The 24,080-nt window shown below is 44.9% G+C and overlaps 1 protein-coding gene across 3 annotated transcripts in view; it reads right to left on the bottom strand.

The window, feature by feature from the left end:
* RPS6KL1 (ribosomal protein S6 kinase like 1) overlaps window positions 1–13,277 on the bottom strand; it is a 102,832-nt gene extending 89,555 nt beyond the window's left edge. The window contains exon 1 of one of the 3 annotated variants that reach the window (XM_069208478.1): window positions 12,865–13,277. The gene's annotated coding sequence lies outside the window, so the exon portion shown is untranslated. The remainder of the gene's footprint in view (window positions 1–12,864) is intronic. The other 2 variants (XM_069208476.1, XM_069208477.1) reach the window with 2 other exon arrangements.
* Between the last annotated feature and the right edge of the window lie 10,803 nt (window positions 13,278–24,080).

The raw sequence follows: 24,080 nt of genomic DNA, 5'->3' as shown, positions 1-24,080 counted from the left end.
GCAGGGACAAGCAAGTGTTTATGTCAGCCTTGTTTTGAGTGATAAGGTTCGTATGGAAAGTGTTAGAGTTTACTCTCTCCCACCTTATACGGGGGCCGGAATTTCTTTTGAACACCTCTTTCCCTTTATATGCAATCCTAGGTAAGGTTACTCTAGTTTTAAAGGATAGTTTTATACTCAAAGGGTTATGGTCACTAGCACAGTGAGAATTAATTTTAAAATCCGCTATTGAACGTGAAAGTGAGGAGTTATTCAGAATAAAATCAATAATGCTACCGTTAATACTTCCAGTATAGGTGGGTGTTTCTCTTATCTGACTATTTGCCATATCCCTTGCAAAGGCAAGATCAAATTTATAAATGAGAGTGTTCAAGGCATTTCCTAAATTAGAGTGAATAAAATGAGTGAGTGACTCTCTGCCTTCTATAGCGGTGCCACATAAATGAGGTAATTCATACTTGCATAACTGAACATTAAAATCTCCAACCCAGATCGTGTCAAATTCCCTATCCTGAAGTTTCCCGGCTGAGTCTAATTGGTCTGTAAGCTCTTCGAGACTTCCTGACAGAGCAGCACTTGGAATGTTATTATAAAAGATTAAGAGTAAAATATCTTTCGTCCGGATATTGATAATAAAACTACCAAAAAAAAAGCAGAAGACCAAATCAATGAAACCTCAATTTTTGGGAGTAATAATGACACAAGTACCAGAAGGTCGCCACTTGCTCTGCCTGCTCTAGATGGAGTAGCTGGCTGAGATACAGAGTAGTAGCCGTCTAAATGGAAGGGTGCCGTAAGCCAAGTTTCTTGAAAACAAATGATGTCATATGTGGATATAAATTCCAGCCATTCCAAATTTTCAACTTTAGAACGCAACCCAGCAATATTCCAACTAATTAAGGATAACAATGCGTTACTTTGCTGGGGCATTTTCCCAGACTCCTCGATTGTGGCCGTATCTGTTGTAAGATGTGGAAAGCTAACTAACTCATCAGGCCCTATGGGTGATTGCAAAAGTGTGTGCACTCCCATCAGCTCTGGTTCCTGTAAATATTCATTTGGGAGCCCCAAACCCTCCGATTGTCAATCAATTGCGTCAAGGGAAGAGTGATTTTGAGTAGCCCCAGAGTCAAAAATGGGGTTCTGTACAGGTGCCTTTGTTAGAATATTTTTACCAATGAGAAGCCCTCATAGGAGGAAGTGGTAAAGTGGGCGGCCTGTAGAAAAAGCTTAATGGATAGACTTTAATTCCACCTTCCCCTTTTGGACTCGATGGTAGAGACGCCAACAAATGATTAACACAATGAGAATTTGCAAAATTAATCACTATGCAATCGCCTTCATATGCTTTTTTGGATTAGCCTAACCACTTCACCCTTCTAGCCATAATTATTCTATTATTTAAATCATCTTGATGTCTAAGCTTTTGGCTCATCCAATGTGCACATTTCCTTATTAGCGCATGAGTATCTTCCTTCTGAGCGCAATCAAGAGGTGGAACATTTGCTAAAACTAAAACATATGGCAAGCTATCCGGAGGAAGCTGTAGAACCTCCTTTGTGCTAGTAAAAGATCTAGGTTTAGAAGCAGTTTCAGGCCTCGGTAAATCAATCGCGCCACCAGCCAGAGTAGACCGGGAATCGGTTAATAAGTCATCATGGGGATTGCGGGTAGGTATGCGATGGGACGGGAGTTGGTTGCAGTTCGTTAGACGGTTAGCCTGCTGAGAAGCAATGAGATTAGACACCAATTTCGGAGTAGGGGGAGGGGAGTTTGAACTAGATTTTAAAGTGGGCTGCTGAGGCAGATATTTAAAAATAGTTTCTTGTAACTGCTCGAATTTGGAATCAATGAGTAATGTTAGCTTCTCCTCTAAAGCCGAAAAAAAAGGTTTGAGGATTGAGTCTAAGTTGGTTGAATGAATATCTCTTGAAATCCTGCAGTCTGAGCCTAGATCGCCCAATGTTGAGATTTCCTTTGGAAGAGGGTCGGCCGGGATATCCGTTGGTGTGGAAAAACGTTCCTTAACCTTCGTTGGGTGTTTGAGTAGCTTATTACACTTACGGGATCCTCCAGCTTTCCTTTTTTTGGGGGTAGGGGGAGTGTCAGCTAAGTGTTCGTTGTTAGCTATGTTAAACGGCTGTAAAGAATGCGAAGCATTAACGTCATCTTCGGGCAGAGGCAAGATAAACTCACGGGGAACAATTGGAGAGACAGCGGACTGTATATAGGTCGTAGGTTCTAAAGAGGTTCTTTGGGTCAAATTATTTGCCACCCCAATTCTTTCTTCCACTTGGACAATTTCAGTTTCAATGGCCCCAATAACTGAAGATAAGTAGCTAGTTATTGATGATTGGACGGGCATAGCGTGTGCTCCATCGGCCCCAGGTGTGGTGGTCTTTCTTTTACCCATCGTCTTGCAAGTAATAAAAACACCAATTGTATGCCGATATGAATAAAATACAGGGAAGTAGTGGCAGTGTGAAAATAGTAATTAGATAAATGGAACTGCTCTCTTAGCGGATCTTGCTTAGATGTCAGTTACTTAGGGCCTCCTGAGCTGTGAAACCCAAATACGAAGGAGCAATCACAGGAGAAAGAAATGCAGTACCTCTTGAGAGTCTGATGAGCCTGATCCAGAAGTCCCAAGTGAGTTCTCAGGGGGGTGGCCCAGCCCAGCCTCTTCCGGGCGCTGACGGGCAAAGGACGGGCTTCGCCCGGGCACCGCCCGCGCGTCCCACGACAGCGGGAGCGCGATCCAAAGTTAAAGGGCTCCTGCCCTATGGTCCGCCACCTTCTGTAAACGCGCTTCCCGCGATAGCGGGAGCGCGATCCAAAGTTAAAGGGCTCCTGCCCTATGGTCCGCCTCCTGCTTCCTTCTGTAAACGCGCTTCCCGCGACAGCGGGAGCGCGATCCAAAGTTAAAGGGCTCCTGCCCTATGGTCCGCCTCCTGCCTACTTCCTCCTTCTGTAAACGCGCTTCCCGCCTCAGAACTATTTAAATATGTAATACAAACAAATGGAAAGGCATGTTTTTAGGGACTTGTTGATTCCAAGAACTTGCAGCATAAGAGATAAGGAACATTTAGTGTGAATATTTAGCCTTCTAGAACTTCTGGTGGCAGGCTTCATCATTGAGCGACCTCTGCCCTCCCCCAAAATGCTGTAAACATGCGCACAAGAGTGCATTTTAGGGCAAAGTTTTCACACACTAAAGATCCATAGGTTCTGACATGGCAGTCATGCCATCTGTGGGAGGATCATCAGGTTTGCCAAGCAAACCTGATGATCCTCCCACAGATGTGGAGGTTCATCCTTTCAAAGAAGACTATGAAATAACCTTGCATTTTTAGCAAAGGTATCCAAAAATTAGCACAAAAAAAAAGAAATCATTCAAGTGGATAATTAATAAAAACTGGAGGCTACTGAACACAGGGAAACTCCTTCACGAGAAACCTATGTTTTCATACAAGAGGGGAAGGAGTCTTGCAGACGTTACTACACACTAGACCAAAGAAAGAACCGAATAACATTATTTCTTTAACCAGCATATGGGGCTTACTGAAGATAATAGGGCACTACCCCTGTGGCAGCTGTAGTGTTTTCCATCTGACAAAATCAACACAGACACTGGAACAGAATTTACAAAACTGAGGGTCCTCCATAAAAGCACAAATTGTAACTTAACACCTAGTAGTATACATGATTACATTATCATGTTTACTTATGTGTGTAGAGAAGATATGCAGGAAGGTCAAAATGGGAATATCATAGTAACTACGATGCAAACGCAATACCACAATACTGTCCAACAACTATCTAAGCATGGGTCACTGTTAATGACCTGAACTGGGTCATTATCGAACAAATGATGAAATGGTAAAGAAAACCACGAAACATTAGTATATGAAAAGGAACAAAGGTGGATATATAGACTATCCAACCACACCAGTAGCATGAACAATGACATACCATACATACATGTGTATAGACCATGAATATGAGAGGCTTGTAGCACCACTGAGCTTACAATACTATAAAAGGACAGTTTCGAGATGATGACATCGTATTACGTGATCCCTAAGCTACACTTAAGATGGATTCTTTCTAACACCAGACACCCTATTAAAATGAAAACAAGATTTACGTTACTACTATTAAAAACAAATACAGTGACCTACAATATATATATATTTTTTTTTTCAATCGGGATCATACTTTTTTTTTTTTTTTTTTTAACCAGCAGGCAAGACATTGACCACATTTACGTTTTGTGTACTGAATATTTAAAAAGATAGGATGAATTACAATGCCTTAAATTGCCGACAGTATTTGAAACAGCACTTTTTAGGTAATTCCTATACACAACAGCAGCAACTGGGTACAAGAGTAGTGTTAAGAATGTTTTTGTCATTTTTTTAGCCCGTCTCCTCTTCCTTTCCCCTAATAAGCAGAACATCGACCTTAGGTAAATTTTATGGACAGAGTTGGATATTTAAAACAACAAGATGAACGTAAACATTTATAAATGCTTTTAGTCACCAGTGGGACTTGAACCGACAATCAGGATATAGGACATTAAATGATTTGCACTAAAGAGTCAACCCTGAAATGTCACGATAATGAACAAGCAATTCTGAATATGCATTCCCTAACTAATCTGGGAGTGGGACCAATCGTGTGGCCCATTTTGAATCAATTAATTTGTTAGTTTGCAAGTGAACATGGGCAGTGTTTACAGTGTGCATTAATGCTCAACTCTTCTCAACTCTTCTATCAACAGAAAAAAAGAAAGGATTTTGGACTGGTCTGTATGTATGGGATGACTATGAATGGGTCAAATTCAAAAGTGAAGCATTAAGTTCTCTGATACAATCAACATGGTTGCGTAACTAATTCTCTCCATAAACATTACATTTGTTTTAAAGCGTGCCAGCAAGCTTTTGAATAAAGGAAAATATTAGGGGTCTACTAGACATTTTTAATCTTAGATCCTTTCTCCTTACAAAGTGCTCCCGTGAGACTCAAGGTAGAGCATGTCCAGATATGAAGGGTGAGAAGGACGAGAATTAGATGATGAAGCATGCCACCAGATGTTCTGGTGAGTAACAGTCCGTTTTAAAGCAACTAGAATGACCTCCTGGGTAAGTCGAAGGAGACAATAAAACAATGAGAGTGGGTGTGTCTCTTTTCGATATTTGTTTGCTCATTGGAATTGGAAGCAATAGTCAACTACACTTTAGTCTCTTGAGTATACATAACACGTGACTGAGAACCTCCTTAGGAGCGACACAATAGAACATGAAGGAAAGCAGATTGCAGATCTGAAAAAATATGTTACGCATAGAAAATTCTGAAAAACATAAGGGCTTGTGAAACTACACACCTAACTTACATGAACTGTCTTTTTGCCAATTTTTGGAATCATTTGCTAAAAATGCAGTTATTTCAAAGTTTTCCTAGAAACGATGAACCTCCACACCTCTGAGATGGATGGTCAGGCCTGTTCCACACGCCATGAACATATTTAAATATTGCATGAGTGCCCTGCCAGAACCTATGAATTATTAGCCATTGTATAGTAAAAAAGTGTGCAATAAAATGCACCACTATGCCCATCTTTTCAGCATTTTGGGGAGGGAAGAGGCTGCACCATGCGCCCCCAAAAATTCAATGACTTGGATTAGCTTACTCGGTGCAATATATTTAATACAAGTTTTTTCAATTTCCGGACAGATAGTCCAGCGGCTACTGCAGACCACTAAAATAAAAGAACAGGGGATAGAGTCTCATTGATTTCAAGATGAAGCATCCCAAATAGGTATTTCTCCATCTCTGCTACTCTCCACGTCGGAGATCAGCTGAATTTCAGTTCAATCTTTAGATGTCTTCTAAGCGGATGTTGTTGGGACACTTCTCTCAGGCAATGGCTTAAGGCATGCCAGAGTTTGAGGCCCTTCACAAGCATTGATCTGGTTCCATGTGTTTTTGTTTAAGATGATTGGTAGATAAGGGGCAGATGTCTCCGTCAAAATGTCATAGCTGCAATGTAAGTGGGAGTAGGTTGGAAGGTAGTTGGTTCCTTTGTTCCATTAAGCCTTGTGGTAATGCATAGAATGTTGAATTAAATCCTGGATCCCACTGCCAACCGTGAAGGGGATTAAAGGTCGATTTCGCAAGGCCATGTTTCCAGAGGTTGAGGTAAAGTTAGGCTGCATTATTATGCAGTGTTTTCAATCTGTCAGTAGGCTTTTAGGGAGTTTTTCATGGGACCATGCTTACTCATTTCTAAGGCTCTCAGTCCCACTTGATGACTGCTCTGCAAAAGTGGCAGGATCTTCTTAAGCAACAACAATTGTAGGTTAAGGGCATTAGGCGCATCATTCATTTGTGGATCAAACGAATAATCTGTATTGAAGATTACCTCCATATACTTTACTTTCTGAGAAGTAGATTGGGGGGGGTGCAAGGGAGTCAGGCAGAAGGACCAATTAAAAGAAAATCACTGTGAGGACCACCTAGATTTATGTTGTTTTTTTTTACTTCCAGTCATAGACAAATTTCATTTGTCTACTAGAAAGTTTGGCATAGGCATTCTATTAGGTTTGTTTGACTAAGTTATTGCCCAGTTCGATGTGAATTTTGATATAATTACTGTACATTTGGAAAGATATCGGTTGACTGTATAAAATCTGCTTTTGATGCTTTGTTTCTGTCATTTTCCTCTGCTAGGCACTGACTGGTTTCTCAGTGTAAGTTTTTCCTGTATGGTGTAAAGTTCATTGTATTAAATTTCACAGCTACAGGTGCACAACTTGCCTGTTCTTTACAGGGGAGAACTGCAGTAGGACGGATTCCCTTTGCATAACCTCACAGGGGTCTGCAATCCAAAGAGGGGATGTTAATATCTATCCTCTGTCACCTAGGAAGCTCAAAAAGAGATAGACAAGCAGTGGCATATCCAATAGGTCTCGCCTGAGGCACCTTATAGGTGTTTAACCATGCAGCACATGGGTGCATGGTTAAGTGTTTAACCATGCAGCACAGCGACAAGGGGGCGCTGATCCGTAGCCCTGCGTGAGCTGGTCCTCGCTCAGACGGTCACTCTGTAATGGCGCTTCTGGCTGTGGCAGTGTGAAGCAAGTACACACTTTTGGATACAAAAGGATGGACTTGCAGAAACTGGGGCTGGAGAAAAGAAGTCCGATATAGAACTCAACAGCAGCTACGGTGAAAGGAGAAGTTGAAGTGAGAAAGCGCTCCTGAGAGCACCCTATGGAGAAAGGATTGCGGTTCGGATTAAAGGCAAAACTGAAACCAGACGGGAAGAGGGGGTCATCACACGTTGTAACAAGAGGAAGCGTGAATGTAGTGTGATAGCCAACAAAAATGTTCTCTTAGTGAAATCGCCCGGAAGGGAACTAAGCACACAAAGGAGGGACATTTAGAAAAATGCACCAATAAAAAGGAAGCATTTAAGACAAGCAAAACAAAGAACGAATGGCAATAGTGGGCGTGGCTAAAGCCAATATTCTGACTGCAGCATGTCTTGCAGATAGCACACACGCACTGCCTAAATTCAACCTAAAAAGGAATGTGAAGGTCTAGCCCACTGTTACAGATAATTTTTAAAAGAGCAGCAGAGTTGGGATTCTAGAATGGAGAGCTGTGTTTTCCAACTTTTCTCCATTTAGGCCCAAGATGAGAGGTCAGCAAGCCAGTTTGGGTGAGACAGCTTTGGTTTTCAATGGGAGAGAATCAATGTAAATTGCATACACGAGGGCAGCCCATTTGTCTAACGTTACTAGTGTAATCTTTTAAAAACTTGGAAAAGACCACTCGCTTAGCAGGGTATTTGCTGTAAAGGAGAGGCTGTAATGAATAATGGGGTGGAGATAATTAGATTAAGGGCACTCCCCCTCCCATCTCTGCTAGGTGCTACTGTGACGTTTCAGGGAGAAGTGTCAGATCGGAAACAACCATGTTTTGCTGCATATTACTTTCAAGACTGAGGCACAAGTCCCCTGCACAGAGGGAAGTAGTCAGGGATTGTCTGTCTGTTGCCACTAAGGTTAGACTTGTGAGGCTTCAAAGAGGCGACAGACCCACACACGTTTGCGTGCTACAGGACTAGGAAGTGAACAGAGACTGCTGAACTGTGGGTGGGAATGTGACCCGCCCTAACCCAGTCTTGTATGTTTTTTTCTAGGGAAGGGTCAGTGTCAGCTGATCTCCAGTTAGCACTCCTGGTCTTTACAGAGCCCCCAGAAGACTCTTCTGGTGAAACAGACCAGTTGTAACTGGTCTGAAAATGGACTTGGAAAAGATTCCTTATTGGAACTGGGAAGTGAGTGGAAAAGGCAAAGTACACTCATCTTGAACTGGTATCCGGAACGAGAACTTCAGAGGAAGATGAGGACTTTGGTGTCAACACAAAAACTGAATCTTTAGTTGAGGAGGAGCAGGGACTGTCTACTGTCTTAAGGAAGACTAAGAAAGATCAACAAAACTCTCTCTGCCATAGAGATGCAAGCCAGAGACACCAACACAGGAACCCAGTGACGTTTGAAAGTTATGAACTATGCCTGCACAAGATGGCTGACTCGTATCGAGCTCATCAGGCCTGACTGAATTTAAAAGGCAGCCTGGACATGGAAGTCATGCTGTTTGACTGGAGGAGAAATACGCCTTGAGTGGCCGGCCCGTTGTAACTACTGCACAAGAACTTTCAGACCTACTATAATTCGTGAGCTATGTCACATTTGTGGTTGTACAAGAGGGCTGTGTTTTCAATAGCAAAGGAAACATCAAGTCCAGGGTATGGCCTGCACAGTGAGTGGGTTCACTGACAATTTGCTTGAAACATAAGGCATAGAGGTTTTTGATGAGCTCCAAAACTGGGATGGAGCCTTTTCGGTCAACCCTGGTGATGCAATCACCTATAGGCAGGATTTCCTAGTTGTGGACTGAAGGCGTAAGGCAACCATTTCTTTCAGGAAGGGAATCATAATGTGGGCGTTGATATATCACAGCTGTGATGAAGAAGCTGTTACGATTATTCATACACCCTGTTGTCAGACACTCAAATGAGGTATATGAAAAGTCAGACATTAGGTTGAAGACAAGTTCTGTAGAATAATTGTTTGCTGCTGCTGCTCCTCCTCCTATCTTTATAACTCTAATTTTGTAAGGAAGTTTAAAGTCAGGAAGAATTAGATAGATAAAATGGTAATCAACTTGTCCTTGAGCTTCGCCCTGGTGAGGCCTAAGTGACCGTCTGTTTCTGCTATGAGTTCACATTTGTCAAGGTTACATTTTGGTCAGGTAGTAACAATTTGGGTCTTTTGTTTTCCCCTGGGCTCTGAAGTTGCCTAAGAGGTTTACAAAAGCAAGACAGTTACAAACAATAAATATAGATATGACTGAAACACACTCGTATGGTTCTGACATACAGATGTGCATTTAGAAATTTCCTGATGCGGAAGTGACGATCAATAAGTCAAATGGAGAGCAGGAGCGAGTTCCACAACGTAGCTGTCTGAAAGGAAAAACAAACTGCCTTCTTTCCGAGAGCGACAGATTTTGGGAAACTGTGAGAAGTCAAAGAGAAGACAAGTAAGGTGCATTGGTGTGGGCAGTAAGGAACGCTTTTTTCTTGAAGGAAGATGGGCCTGCCTTGCAGAGACCTCATTGTACAATATACATGGAATCGAATAGTCCTTGAAGGGATGGGTAGCTAGGATAACTTGGAATGATGTTGAGGGATGAGCGTGTGTTTGGGGAGATTAAAATGAGTCTGGCAGACGAGTGTTGAATGCGAGAAGACAATGTGTAGAGAATTCATGGAGACAAAGATACAGAGAGTTGCAGTAGTTCAAACTGGAGTTTGCGAGAGGCCACTGGTAGAAAGGTAAATGTTTTTCCCCTGAAGATGTAAGTGAAAAAACACAAGGAAGAGATTTTATTATTTGAGAGTTGAGGGAGAAGAAGTTATCAAATTTAAAAACCTAAGACTGCAAACTTCTATTTGACCAGAATTCTGGGGATGTTCCAATGACCACAATGCAGAGGGTTCATGTGCAATCGTGATTTTACTAAGATCAAGTTTCTGTTTTGTTGGTGTTGATCCTGAGAACATTTTGAGTCATCCAACACATGAATATGCGATAATGGCGGAAGCTGATAATGTGTAAAGTGATTAATGATAATGGCGGAAGCTGATAATGTCTGAAAAGGAGTTAAATCAAGTTGGAAGAGGATTTGTGTGTCACCTGTGCATGATGTGAATATGAATGTGACCCCAAAAGATCAAAAGAGACATGCAAGAGGGACTATGTGAATGCTAAAAATGGGAAGCGCTCAAAGAGGCATGCGGTACTCCTGATGGAACATCTTGAAAACAAGAAGCTAAGGGAGGGATTAGGCTTGACTGGGGTTGCGCTTTCAGGAAGTCTGCTATCCAGACTAACCCCAGCCATATGCAGGCAGTTTAACAATATGGTATTGGAAACCATATCAATGGCTTCAGATAGATGACGATTAGGTCAGTAGAGCCGTCTTGATCTGTGAGCAGCTGGAGATCGTCAAAGATGGAAACAAGGGTGGACTCATTGGTGTGCATGATATGAAACCCAGCCTGACAAGGATCCAAAATACTGAGAGATTTGAACGTTGACTTTCTTTTCCAAAACATTGACATCAAAGGTCAGACACGAGTTGTGTATCAATGATGCCAATGGTCATGTTTGCGCTTAAAAGCCATTTTAGTGTCACACTAAGAACTGCACTAGTCAGTGCGGAAAAGGAGGGTCATACAGCCAGATCCAGGATTTGGGATCCAGCAGCAAATATTGAGCTGGAACTAGAATGCAGGCTGGACCCTGTGAACTATGCTGAATTTAGCAACATGCAGGCAGTAAAGGGGCTTTCTTATTTTAACTTCCATCTGGGCCCAAAGTAAGGGCTGAATTTAAGAGGACATTCAGCCCTCCTTTTGTTTGAGTATGATCCTACCTGAGAGATAATGGGTGGAAACAAAGGTATGCAGCTTTGTATCCAAATACTTAATAGGCCATAAGAGGCAGGTCTTTGACTTTGTTCAACTCCTGTACATAGGCAATATACATGTAAGAATGCCAAATGTTCAGGTCTGTATGAGTGGTTACACAAAAAATGTAAATAGTCTTTACCAATTTAATTGTTTAAAAGTGCTATTTATCCCAATGTGGGGTGTTAGAATGCTTTACGCCACACGCACACATTGACAATAAAGCAAACGTGTGAAAATCAATGTGCAGGGTGTATTACACAAGACAATGAGGATTATAAGGTGTAGAAGTCACGCATCTTTACTGGTGGGTATTATATGTTAAGAGTGCATGGTCGAGAGAAACACAAAGCCAGGATTTAAAATGTAATACAGTGCTTGGGGTTGCTGTAATAACAAAAGGATACAGGGGTGTCTCCTTCACAATGGCAAAGGAGCGTCGCCCCCTGGCTAAGCCAGGAGCTGACAGATAAAATTGTATTTCTTTATTGTTTTATCTTTCCGCTGCTAGTTCAGCCAGCAGCATGTGAATGGAGGGGAGTGGCTGGCCTATGGGCAGGGGGGAGCGGGGAGGATTAGGAGAGAGTGCACCTAGGTGCACGTGTATTTAGCCGGCCAAACACACATGCGCACTTAGGTTTCTCCAGCCCGGCTGTTTTGAACAGCCGGGATGGAGAAACTGCACAGACCCCAGGGGAGTGTCTGAGCGGCAGTCCAAGCCACTCAGACCAATCCTGACGCTGCTTTCATGCTAGTTTTAGCATGAAAGCAGTGCCAGGATTGCTGGGGAGCCCGTGCTGATGTCCCAGTGAATGCCAGGAAATCAGAAGAAGAGGATCGAAGTGGCTACGGGAAGAGGCAAGGTTTTTTATTATTATTTTTATTTATTCTCTACTCCCCGCCTGTCCCTTCTTCCTGCCCGCCCCTCCCCTTGAGATTTGCAACACCCGCCACTGAAAGGAAATCTGTGTAAAAATCAGTAACCCACTTACCTATCTACATAAAATACAAATATGTGATCTGCATCTGCAGAATTGCTTCACAAGAGAAAATTAAGCCTCTATGCTACTTTAGGAGTCAAAACTGACTAAACACATCTCTCGCCAGCACCTGCATTAACCACCAGTTATCTTACCGTTATTAATGTCCTCTGAAATTTGCTGGCATGACAAAGCTCTCTGAAACGGGTGCCTTCATCCCATAACATGTTTTAAATTGCAACTTTTGTGACCAATTAAGCAGAACAGATTTACTGTTACGTTTGGCATCGTTTCCAATCTTTCTGCAGCAGAATGTTTAAAAAAAATAAACGTATAGATTGCCTGCCAGGCTCTACTTTCCATGAATCCACCCCTCGTGATTCCACCCCTTTCTGTTGTGAAACTTATCCCCCAATTTATGGGTCCCCGGAGTAAGTTTCTTAGTTCCAACATGGACTACAGTGCAACACCTACCCATCATTGGCGCAAACACCACACCAACAAAAAGATATACACAGTTTCACAGGGAAACAGCAGCCAGACACTGCTGAACATATGTACACGGCACGATAATCTACATCCTGACACACTACCATGCTGAAGCAAACATTCCTGCAAAACGTGTACCGACTGGATACAAAACAGAAGCCGAGGTGCGTGCTTGGGACTTTGTTCAGTGGGCACCCAATGCCTGCATCTTTGTGTACTCTGGGGGTATACCATGAGGGTTCGGTTGGTGTAGTATGCGCGTCTTCGAAATATAAGTGTACTCTGGGTCAAGCCCGTGTGATTCATACTTGAAAGACCAAGGTACAAGGACTGTTAGATCAGCCATACCTGCAGAAGACGAGGGCAGCATCTCTTCCGGGAAGCCACTACTTCCGCTTTTAGGGGGTCACCGCCTCAGACCCGAACGAGCTGAGCCGCAACGAGCACTTCCACAGCTCTCCAGTCTTTAGCACCTGAGGCGCCTTCTCTTGTCAGCGACCCACCGGCCTCTCCCCAGCCCTTCTCTCCCCTTTACTCCCCTCCCACGTGCAGCCCACAGCTCCCTTGTCAATGTGTGCCCTTACCCTGGCTCCCGCTATCCTTACCCCCCTACAGTCCTGACTGCTCCCTCCTCCTGCACAGTCCTTATTTTCACCGCTGTTCGGCCTCGCCTTTACCGCCCCTATCTAGTGTCCCCCTCCAGCCGACAGCACAGGCTCCCTGCCCTCGAGGCTTCCTTCCTGCCGTAACACCGCCGTCACAGCGCGAGGCTGCGGCACTCGCTCAGGAAGGACCCGATTGGCTGCTGATGAGCTCATCTGTCTTTGATTACAATAATGCGCCAATGTGCAACGAGCACTGGCTCCATCAATGGGTGCCTATCTTTACCAATGAAGGGGCGTGGGCGGGGAGGGGGCTGAGTATATTGCCATCGTCAATGAGTGTCATTCTCGGGGGAGGATGAACGTCAGTCGTAGCTGAAACCTTTCAAGGAGGTGGGAAGGGGTGGGAGGGGTGAGGAGTTGTTATCTGATATTCATCACTGGGACTTCTGCATCATCAATGAAAGCTGAAAATCAATGAAGGATGAGCAAACCATTACTATTTTAAACTGAGCATAAATAAGAGTCGTAGCATAATCAATAGGCGCTGTGCATAACTTCACACTTCTTTCAAAAAGACCGCAGAGGTCAAAATGACCCCCATAGTCTTTTCCTATGTCACAGCCAGCCTTGCTACAGTGAAAACAGCATTTCAGGTTTTACACCATGAGTCCATGTTTAGCAACACATTCATACGTGTCCTACTTATAAATACCATGTACCCTGACTTATGGGCAATAAGCCCTACATAGGGGTAACATCAATATGCAAGGACGTTTTTGACCTGTCAAAAGTGGTTATTTGACAGGTCAGATTTGCAGTTTAAAACTGCAACAGCCAGGTGAAAACTGGTGGGCATGCAGTCATGTTTGCACTGTCACTGTAGTGGGTGGTACAAACTGTGCTGCAGTCTACCAGTGACATTAAAATTACAGGCCCGAGTACCCTTTGTACCATATACTAGGGACCTGCAGGCAAGTTAAGCATGCCACTCAAGTGTATACAGATTTCACCATGTTAAAAGGAGGAGCACAGGCACTTCATAACTGGTTAGCAGGAGTAAAGTGCATAGAGTTATACAGCCAGCAAAAATATAGGGTCCAGCAAAAGGTGAAAAACCAAGGGTGACTCTGCAGAAAGAACACATTTCTTACATGCTTTATAACCAGAATTGCTACATCATGTTTTATTTTATGTAGTTTATTACTTTTTCCAGTATCACAGCATTCTTATACAACAAATAACAATACCTCTCCACACCCCACCATCTGAGGGCACCATTGAACAGTTTGCATCCCAAGACCACCATCCCAGAGGCAGGCACCACTCCTCCTTTGTAGTCAGCCATAGTTTGCATGCCCTTTGTCCCATCCCAGTGCAGTCAAGTGCCTGACCTCTCAATCCTCTTTACCTCGTGGTTCACACCAGATTTCTCTATTCCTCACCAGCCTAGCCATTCCAAATGTTGTCAATTTTTTGGGGACATCCTCTCCCCTTGTATATCCCCCTTTCCTGCTCGTAGCAAATATCCATTTCCTGTTCCCAATCTCTCACCACCAGTACCAATGAGGGGGCCCAATTTATGCACCACTTCTCTCAGCCACAAGGAAGCCCTGGTTGAATAAAAGCCGCTGGTAGGAAGAAGCATCTGATCCACTCCATATCCCTGACAAAATTACTTGCATCCCTGGATCCACTAGAATGTCAGTGGTGCCTGCTAACTTGTGAGTCACCCCTTCCTAGTACTCGCAGAGACTCAAACAATCCCACAGTGTGTGAAGAAACATACCCCTATGTCCACAATCTTGCAGACACTTTTCATCTGGAGCTCTACTAATTTTATATTAGAGGCCCCAAGTCTAAATCTTAACCTGTATCCCAGCAGAAGTGGCCATAGAAAGGGTGTAGTCATCCTAAAGGTGGTCAACCCATTGCTACCACCTGGCACTCCTTGCAACACCCCTAAATTCAGTATTTAGGTGGCACCTCTAAACCCTAGAACTCAGATCCTTACTACCTACTAAGCAAGGACAAAGAAGAGTCACACCCCTACAGAAGAGTAAAAGAAGAAGCAGCTGACTCGGTATCAGCCCTACCTGGCTGCCTGCTGACCTCAACAGATTCTGCCCAAAAAGATGACTTGTCCTGCAGCTGAGCCTCCAAGAAACCCAGGTCTGCCTGCCTTCTACAATTACTCAGACTCCCATTACCAGTGGAACTGCTCTGCAACAAAGTTTCAAGAAAGGACTCTGCAGCTCCTAGAACAGCACAGACCTGACACCTGAAGTGACCTCTGCACCCGACGTCCACAATCCGAGGTGAAGTCAACCAATGTTGCCAGCCAAGTTCCCCAGCGGCCTAGAGTCCGAGTCCACTCAGGTTTCAAACCTCTTGGACTCCCCCAAGTCACCTGCAGCCTTGTGGTGAGTGAAAACCCAACACCTCCAGCAACCACTGCACCCATCGTCTCTGACACAATCTGAGGTGGGCCACTGGTGCCAACAACATCCCCTGGCTACTCTGAGCTCAAGTTCTCCCTGGGTCCCACCCTGCTGGACTCTCTGATGATGCCTGCAGCCTCAGCACACAGGACCCCCTGACCATACGTGCTCTCAGACGAAGAAACCCGACACCCCAGCATCCATCGCCCCGGGCCCTGGAGAAAAGGACCAAAATTGCACCTATGCCCCTGAGCACCCCAAGTCTACAACCTACCTTTTTGTTGTCCCTGACTGGCTTCCTAGCCAGAGCCTGCAGCCTGTCTTCACGAGGTCCAACTTCCATAGAGAATGATTGGGCACCTGAAGCCTTACTGCACCCTTGCACCCGGCCCCCCGAGTGCTGCCCAGTGTGACCTGCTGGTGTGGTTCTGATCAGTGCCCAATACTTACTGTTGCTCCCTGAGCTTGACCTCATAAGTCATGGTTAACCCTGTGTTTGCTGAACATTGTTTTGCTCCATAGAATAACACTGAAGGATCTCTGAGAATTGCACTAAGTTTTGATTTCTGAAATTGCAAAGTATGTATGCTTAAAAGTCTACTTAACTGATTATGAAGTTCTTGGGTTGAAACATATATAAAAAGAATTGTTACTTTTCTAAATTGGTCTCTGATTTATTCTTTGAGTGTGTGTGTCATTTATTGCCTCTGTGAGTACAACAAATGCTTAGTACTACCCTCTGATAAGCCTAACTGCTCGCCCACACTACCACAAAATAGAGCATTAGGCCTATATACTTTTGCCTCTGCAAACCAATTGGAGATCCACTGGTCTCCCTGCATGGGGTACTTATTTTTAGTGCACCCTACGGAGAGCCTGCTTCCTACAGGCTCGAAGTCCCCCTCCCTCTCCTGTCACAGAGTCTGCTAGGTGAGAGAGATCACCTTGGTAAGCACTGAGCCATCCAGCAATCTGCACTCCAAAGGCAAGGTCTTCATAACATCCACATCATGTGGATCACCCGCACTTAGCAGATGATGCAATTGGAGGTATTTAAAAACTTGAGAGAGCAGCATCTCATATTTCACCCTAAGATGGTAAATAGGAGCCACCCCATTCGCATCCCATACATTATTCAGTGTACTGATCCCTGTCATGTCCTACTTCCGGAAGCTGCAAAGACCCAACACCGCACCCAGACTCATACCCAGCAACATTGGGGTCCTCGGTGTGAGGCATCCATGCTAACCCATTTTCCTATTCAGCCTGTGCCAAACTCCCATGACCATCCTCGTTGCCGGAGGTACTACCTCAGACACTCTCCCACAATACAGAACATGCAAGTACCCATTCTGCACCCCCCCACAGCATCTCCCGATCCAGGTGAAAAGCCAGGTTATCTAGATGCGCATATGCCCAGCCATTAATCACACTAAAATGAGCTGCCTTATAGTAGTGCTTCACATTAGGGAGTGCAATGCCCCCTCTTACATGGAACTTTGAAGAGCGGAAGGTGCTATCCTCGGTGAGCCCCACTGCCACAGCAGCTTTCTCAGCAGTGCATCAACTGTCCTAAAAAACTCTTTGGGTCTGTCGAACAGCCTGTTTTGAAGTTTAGAAGTAAAGCAAGGGAGTGCCACCATTTTAAAGAGCACTGCTCTGCCCACCAAGGAGAGCAGCAGTGATATTTAAAATGCCACCATTCAATCCTGAGCAGCACAGGGACACTGTGCTCCCCCACCACGTACCCACTGGAAAAATCAAGGACTTCCCCAAATTAATCTGCAACCAGGAGTACTTCCCGTAAATCCCATATATCTCGCCCACCCTTCCCAGGGTCCAATCAGGGTTGGCCTGAATAGTAGTATGTTGTCTGCATAGAGCGAGATGTGATCCTTCTTGGGGGGTGGGGGATCCCATTTCCAGCCCTCTATATAAGCATCAACTCGCACCCACTCAGCCAGCGACTCCAATGCCAGCATTGGAGACAGAGGGCAGTCCTGTCTTGTGCCCCTCCGTATGGGGAAGTCTGGGGAAGAGGACCCAATGTTCCTTAAGCCGTGCTCTAGGATTCACGTAGAGTAAGCAGACCCAGGCCAAGAATTTCGGTCACAATCCCATATTTTCCAGGACCGCAAACAAAAAGGCCACTCCATCTAGTCAAATGCCTTGACAGAGACCACCCCAATGCTAACCCCACCCCTCTCGCAGCTGCAGTGTTGTTCTGGAGCCTCTGAAGATTGAGTCTGTTAGATCTCTGAGGCATAAACCCATTCTGGTCTGAGTGGACCAGATCGAGAATCACTCCCCTCAACCTGTTAGCCAAAACCTTGGCTAAACGTTTTGTATCAACATTGAGGAGTGAAATAGAACTGTATGAGTTCCATTTATCTGATGGTTTTCCCAGGTTTAGGATAGGCATCATTGTGGCCATCCTCAGATCCTGTGGGAGTTCTCCCTTCTCATGGGCCTCTAAATAAATTTTTTGCAGCAGGGCTGTGATTTTAGCAACTAACCTCCTCAGGAGCTCCACTGAGATTCTAAGATGGGCCAAAGCTTTTCCGGTGTGTAACTGTGAGAGAGCCATTCGTATCTACCCCTCCAACAAGTCCTCTACGAGCTCCATTGCCCTCTCTTGCTCCAGTTTCTTACAAGGGCAGGCCTTGAAAATCCCACAGCTCCGAATCCTGAATAGGTAGCCGCTGCAAGTAAAATTCCTGTAGATAGTCAACCATGACACCAGCTATTCTGTTGCTATCCTGTACCCTGACCCCGCCGGCCCACAATCTCGCTAATGTACAATCTATCTGTATTCCTCACCACCACCTATGCTAAAAGTTTGCCCGCCTTGTTGCCTCCTTCATAAAATCTTCCCTGCTGAGCCAGGCCCACATATTGCACCTCATTGGTGGCCTAGGCTCGATACTCCTCCCGCTTTTGCACCTGCACCTGGTCTGGCCATGCCTATCCTCCAAAATTCGGAGGTCTCTCTCTGCTGCCAAGCAATCCTGCTTCCGCTTCCCTTTATCCCCACTTTCCCCAAAATTATCTCTGCCTCCTTATCGTTATATTCTAGGCCTCCCAAAGGGAGGCTGCACTGCTCACTGGCTTCCCATTTTCTGTAATATATGAATTTGTGACCCTGGTCAGCCTTAACACCTCTGTGGGGGCAGTCAGCCGCCATGCCGCCATTTGCCATTCACCCAACCCCCTTGCGCATGGGGTGGCCAAGGTAATTTCCAACGAAGAATGACCCAAAATTCTTCTAGCCTTAAAGACCACCTCTGTTAGTCTATGGAGAATCTATATAGGTGCAAAAAATTATTGATTCAGGAGTGGGTATTATGAGCCCCAGAGTAATAAATAGGAATGCCTTCTCCTCTGATGGTTTAATGATCTCCAAACATCCTCCAGGCCCCTTGCCCAGACAAATCCTTCCATTGTCCCCACATGGGCTTGCTATATCTGTCTAATGTATGTCCGGTCCCGTTAAGGGTCTATGCTCATATTAAATTCGCCCCTCAAGAAGGTTGCAACCTGCAGGACATCCGCTACAATGCGGCCAAATAGTCAGAGCGTTTCCAACTGGAGCACAGGGGGGGGTTACGTACACATTTATGAGCACTAACGGCTAACCCTCCTAATGCCCCAGGACCACTACATGCCAACCCACGCTTAATTCTATGGCCCAGGCCATTGACGTTCCACGTTAACAATGTAAGATTATGTGCACCATTCAGAACAAGCAGCCCCCCTCATGCTGCCCCACTTCAAACTTGATGACTTCCCCGTTTGTACCCTGAAAGCAGAAACAGAGCAACCTGTTGAACTGTTCCCCAACTCCTCCCTACTTTACTGTGCTGCGGTCTTACAACTGACTGTACTCCCAATTCAAGTTCCGTCACTCATTCTAACCATACAAAACCTGCTTTAAACCTCATCGACTACCAATTTCCTTGACTCCAACGAGACAGAGTGTGTGAGATTTAGTAGTAATCCTTGCCAGCTCCGACCTCTCAATTCTCCACCTTCACCTTGTTGAGGCGGGGGAAAGAGTAAATAACCGCTCCAGTACCCGGAGCCACCAAGAGACCTGGCATTCCTCATAGGATTTCACCCATAGTGCTTGAAGTCGTCACCGGTTGCAGCACCTCCTCGGACCCCGCCCCCGATGACTCCTCACCAGATTCCTCCTTGCTGCCCTGAAGAGAATCCCACCTGTTACCCATGTTCCTGCTCCATTGCCGGTGAAGTGCCTCCACCACTTTTGCTCACTCAGACTCTGCCTGGTCCCTGGATGGCCCCAAAGACGACCTCATCCGTGGTCTATGGCAACACTTAGCTTCCTTCCAGTCCAATGTTGAATGGTCTACCTGGGCCCTCTTGAGGACAGGATAACCCCTCTGCTCCAGCCACTCCCATGTCTCCACAAAGTACATTTTGCCGTCAAGTTAATGCGGAGCCTGGCTATGTTATGTTGCTTTTGTTGTGATTTTCCTGCTGTGTCTTGGTGTGTAATGAAGTGAAAGATGTGTGAGAGGATGCAGAGGCATATAAGATGCTAGTGAATGGATGGAGAGAAAGTGTCTGAACACAATGTGGCCTAAATGGGAAGTGTTTTAGTTTGGGCATCAATGGCAGAGCCTCCTTATATGATGGCAATGCAAATCTGTGGAGTGGAGCAAAGGAGACTTAGAGGTACCTGCGCTTGGGGTTGTGCTTGCCTTCCTTGGAGTGATTTTTTCAATTTCAGGTGGGCATGATACTAAGGGCCATATGTACCAACGCATTTTCCCATAGACACAGAATGGGTAAAACCCTTTGATACATCTGGCCCTTAGTTCTGTGCTGTACAACCCTCCTAGTACCGGCAAGTGGTTCTGTCTGCTTGTTGTGGATAATTTTTAAGAGAGGCAAGTTCTTATTGTATTCCTGAATTCTTGGTCGTCTTGAATGTTTCTGGTCTCTCATGGAAAAGAATTCCAAAACTTTGCCACTTGTAATGAGAATGTGGTTCCACTGACATGTTTCTTTTTATTTAGAGGGATAGACAACTAGAGTGCCAGTCTAGAGGGGAGGGTTGATTTCTGGGAATATCATTGCAGTTTTAATTGATGAAGGATGGGTCCTTTCCATGGAAGCCCCCCTGGTTCATGAGGCTAGTCTAGAAGGCTGAGTGTCTTGCACTGGAAAGCCAATGAAGCAGTTGAAGATCAGGTAAGACATTGGCAGATAGGTGAACACGTACATGTTGCCTTAATGCTGCATTCTGGATTCTTTACAAACTTCAGATGAGAAAGAGTAGTTCCAAGGTAGAGTCTATTAGCATAATCCAGATGAGACCGGATATGTCTAGGTCTCTTGAATTTTCCAGGTTTTAGAGATGTATCGGCTGGTTTCTTGGGGCACTAGGGCAGTCAGGGTAATACTGGGCATCAAATGAAGTTGTTCAACACTAATATCCTGGGGCCACAGTACTTCTGGACCCCAAAGTGGACAACCAAGTACTCCTCTGCAGCACTTGACTCTGTCAGGGTAGCGAGAGAGAGCAGTCCAAGACTTACTCAAGGAGGTGAGGTGGGTCAGACAATAAGAACACACCTTACATCGTAATATCAGCTAATAGGATCAATGTCAAGTCTGTGCTTTACTTTATTAAAGTACTTTAATGCACACAAGAACAAAAATATAGTACAGAGACAACTAAGATACAGAGTGAAAACCAGAAGTCTTTACAACCCTCAGGGCCAGAGTTCTGACCACCAACAGTATTATGGTGCTTAGTCACTAAGCACTATAAAACAGTTAACGTTGCATTTTACAGACCAATCGTATTAATACTTGCAATGATTTGGTCTCAGCAGTTTATATGAGTTCAAATGTTCCTGGTCCACCCTTCCACCAACCAAAGCAACAGAAAAGCCCTCCCCCTCCTTCCTTGGTGAGGGCACCGCTCTAGTGATTTCATGAATCTGGTTAGGGGCACCAGGTATCTTGGCACAGTTACTGGAGTCCCACTAGTCCAGTAGCCACTGGGCTAGCTGTAGGAGGGTAGTGGCTGGCCAGGGTGCCAGTCCATCCTGGTACCCTCCGATGATACAAGAAGGCCCTGACAAACACCCAACAGAAAGGGAGGGGTCGTCCAAGCAGAGTGTCTTAGCTAAATACAGATAACAGCTAGTGCCTGTCCTAACCTACCAAGCTTCGACAAGGCATAGGGAGGGCCATAGGGAGCTGGAATGCCCAGCAGGACAGATATCAGCTCGACCCACATTAAACACAATGGCTCACCAACCTCAACCAGTGAACCCACTGAGTCTTACTACAAACATACAACAGAGGCAAAAAGAAGCCAGGTAAGGGAGACTGCACAGACTTTGCTAGGAGGAAGCTGATATGCCACCTTTCCTAAAGGGTACAGGAGTACAGCTACATTGGAGTATAAATTAATGCTGCCACCACTGTCATTAATGGGTAGCGAGGACAGTAGCCACTCTGTGGAAAAGAGGAATTGAGCCTGTATGCCCCTTCAACCTCAGAGCCAAGCTCTAGAGTCTGTATCCATATAAAAAGGGAGACCCTCAGTGGATACGTGTGATTGTCAAGTTCTCTGAGGTAGAAATCAAGAAAACCTACAGCAACTTTCAAGTGACTAGTCAGATCAACGCAGGACATGGATGCCAGCTTTCCAAAGCCATTCTGAAGACCCCCGTCCCAAAAGATGGTCTTTCATTGGTGTTGTTTTAACATGGTATGATGGAAGACTTGATGGGATTTGTCAGTTGCCAAAAATTGGCATTGAAGTGAAGTAGAGTGGCCAGGTGATTAAACTTGAAGGGATGCCAGCATTGACACTGAAAGGTGAAGATATGAATGGGAACATCAAGATGGTTCTGGATGTGTCAGAGAGTAAAAAGGGGGATCTAGTCAAGGATGCTTCCCTTGATTTCAAACACCTCTAGTCTCAAGAGAACAGAATGGTGATGGACTGTATCAAACGTGGTGGACAAGTCCAGTAGCAGAAGTTTCACTTCTCTGTTCTTGCCCACTGAGGTCTTCCGGTTGTCTCAGATTAAAAATAAGAGTGGTAAAATGCCTCCCCAGATTGTTCATCTGAAAATACTGTTTTATTCCAGAAAGTTGCAAATCCACTTGAACACAGATCTTTTAATAATTTTTTCTAGCAAAAGGCCAGTCAAAATTGATCTGAAGGTCTGCTCGATCGAGATTATTCTTTGTACTAAAGCTGCCTTTTCTGCATGGTCATCCCAAATTGTTAACTGTTTCCTGGACCCTATATTTTTGCTGGCTTTAGAACTCTGAGCACTGTACCCCTGCTAGCTAGTTGTAAAATCACCAACCCAGCTTTAAACATGGTTGAATGGGCCTATTCCTAATGGGAAACACCCGGAAGAACGAGTCCGGAACCACAAGGTTGTGAAAAACGAAAGCGAAACAATGCTTTCGTTTTTCACGACTTTCTGGTTTTGGTACCTTAACCACGCATTTCTGAACAACGTACATGTGAGGTTAAGGTACAGAAGGGAGTCGGAGTGGAGGCGGTGAAGGAGGAGGTAAGTTGGGCTGGGACTGGAGCTGTTTTTGGGGGGGTGGGGGGGCTCGGGGTGATTAGGGTTAAGGGGGGGCAGGGTTTAGGTTTAAGGGGTGGGTTGGGGTGTTTAGGTTTTAGGGGCGGGAGTGGGAACTCAGGGTATTTTTAGTTTTTGGGGTGGGGTGGGGGGCTGGGGGTGATTAGGGTTTGGGGGGAGGGGAGGGGAGGGTCAGGGTTTAGGTTTAAGGGGTGGGATGGGGTCTGGGGTGGAAGCATGCTGGGTTGTGCATGCTGATTGCTAATGCCTTTACCAGGAATGCGTTTACAATGGTAAAATCGTTGTAAACGCATTTGTGGTAAAGGCATTAGTGGTTAGAATGAGGTCGTTGTTCCGACCTCATTGTTGAGCCACAGGTGGTTTAGGCACCCGTGGTTCCGAGATATAACCATTCCTAATTGGTATGTATAACTTATCTATATGTCCTTAGTATACGGTATAAACTGTACCCAAGGCCTGCAAGTTAAATGTTTCGAGTGGGCTGAAGCACCTATTGTGCTATCCACTACAGTGACGGTGTAAAACTAGGCGTCAGACCAACCACTGTAATATAACTGTAGCAGTGTAAAAAAACATTTTTCAGCCAGACAAAATAAACCCTTTTGACTGGTTAAAATCTCCCTTTTAAATATTAGTAAATAACCCCTGTGTAGGCCTTGGAGCCCATAAGTCAAGCACGGGGCATGGCGTTTAAAAGTAGGACATGTATAAATTTAATGTTAACATGTACTCACAGTGACTAGTACCCAAAAGCTATTTGTCACTGTGGGAAGCCTAGCTGTTTTATGCAGAAAACCAGATTACAGATTAAAAATCTTAATGCCGTATCTCAGTAGGACATGTATAAATGTAATGTTAACGTGTACTTACAGTGACTAGTACCCGAAAGCTATTTGTCACTGTGGGAAGCA

Source organism: Pleurodeles waltl, chromosome 9 (assembly GCF_031143425.1).
Source record: "Pleurodeles waltl isolate 20211129_DDA chromosome 9, aPleWal1.hap1.20221129, whole genome shotgun sequence".
NCBI classification, from domain to species: domain Eukaryota; kingdom Metazoa; phylum Chordata; class Amphibia; order Caudata; family Salamandridae; genus Pleurodeles; species Pleurodeles waltl.
This window is presented reverse-complemented; position numbering and strand designations above follow the sequence as displayed.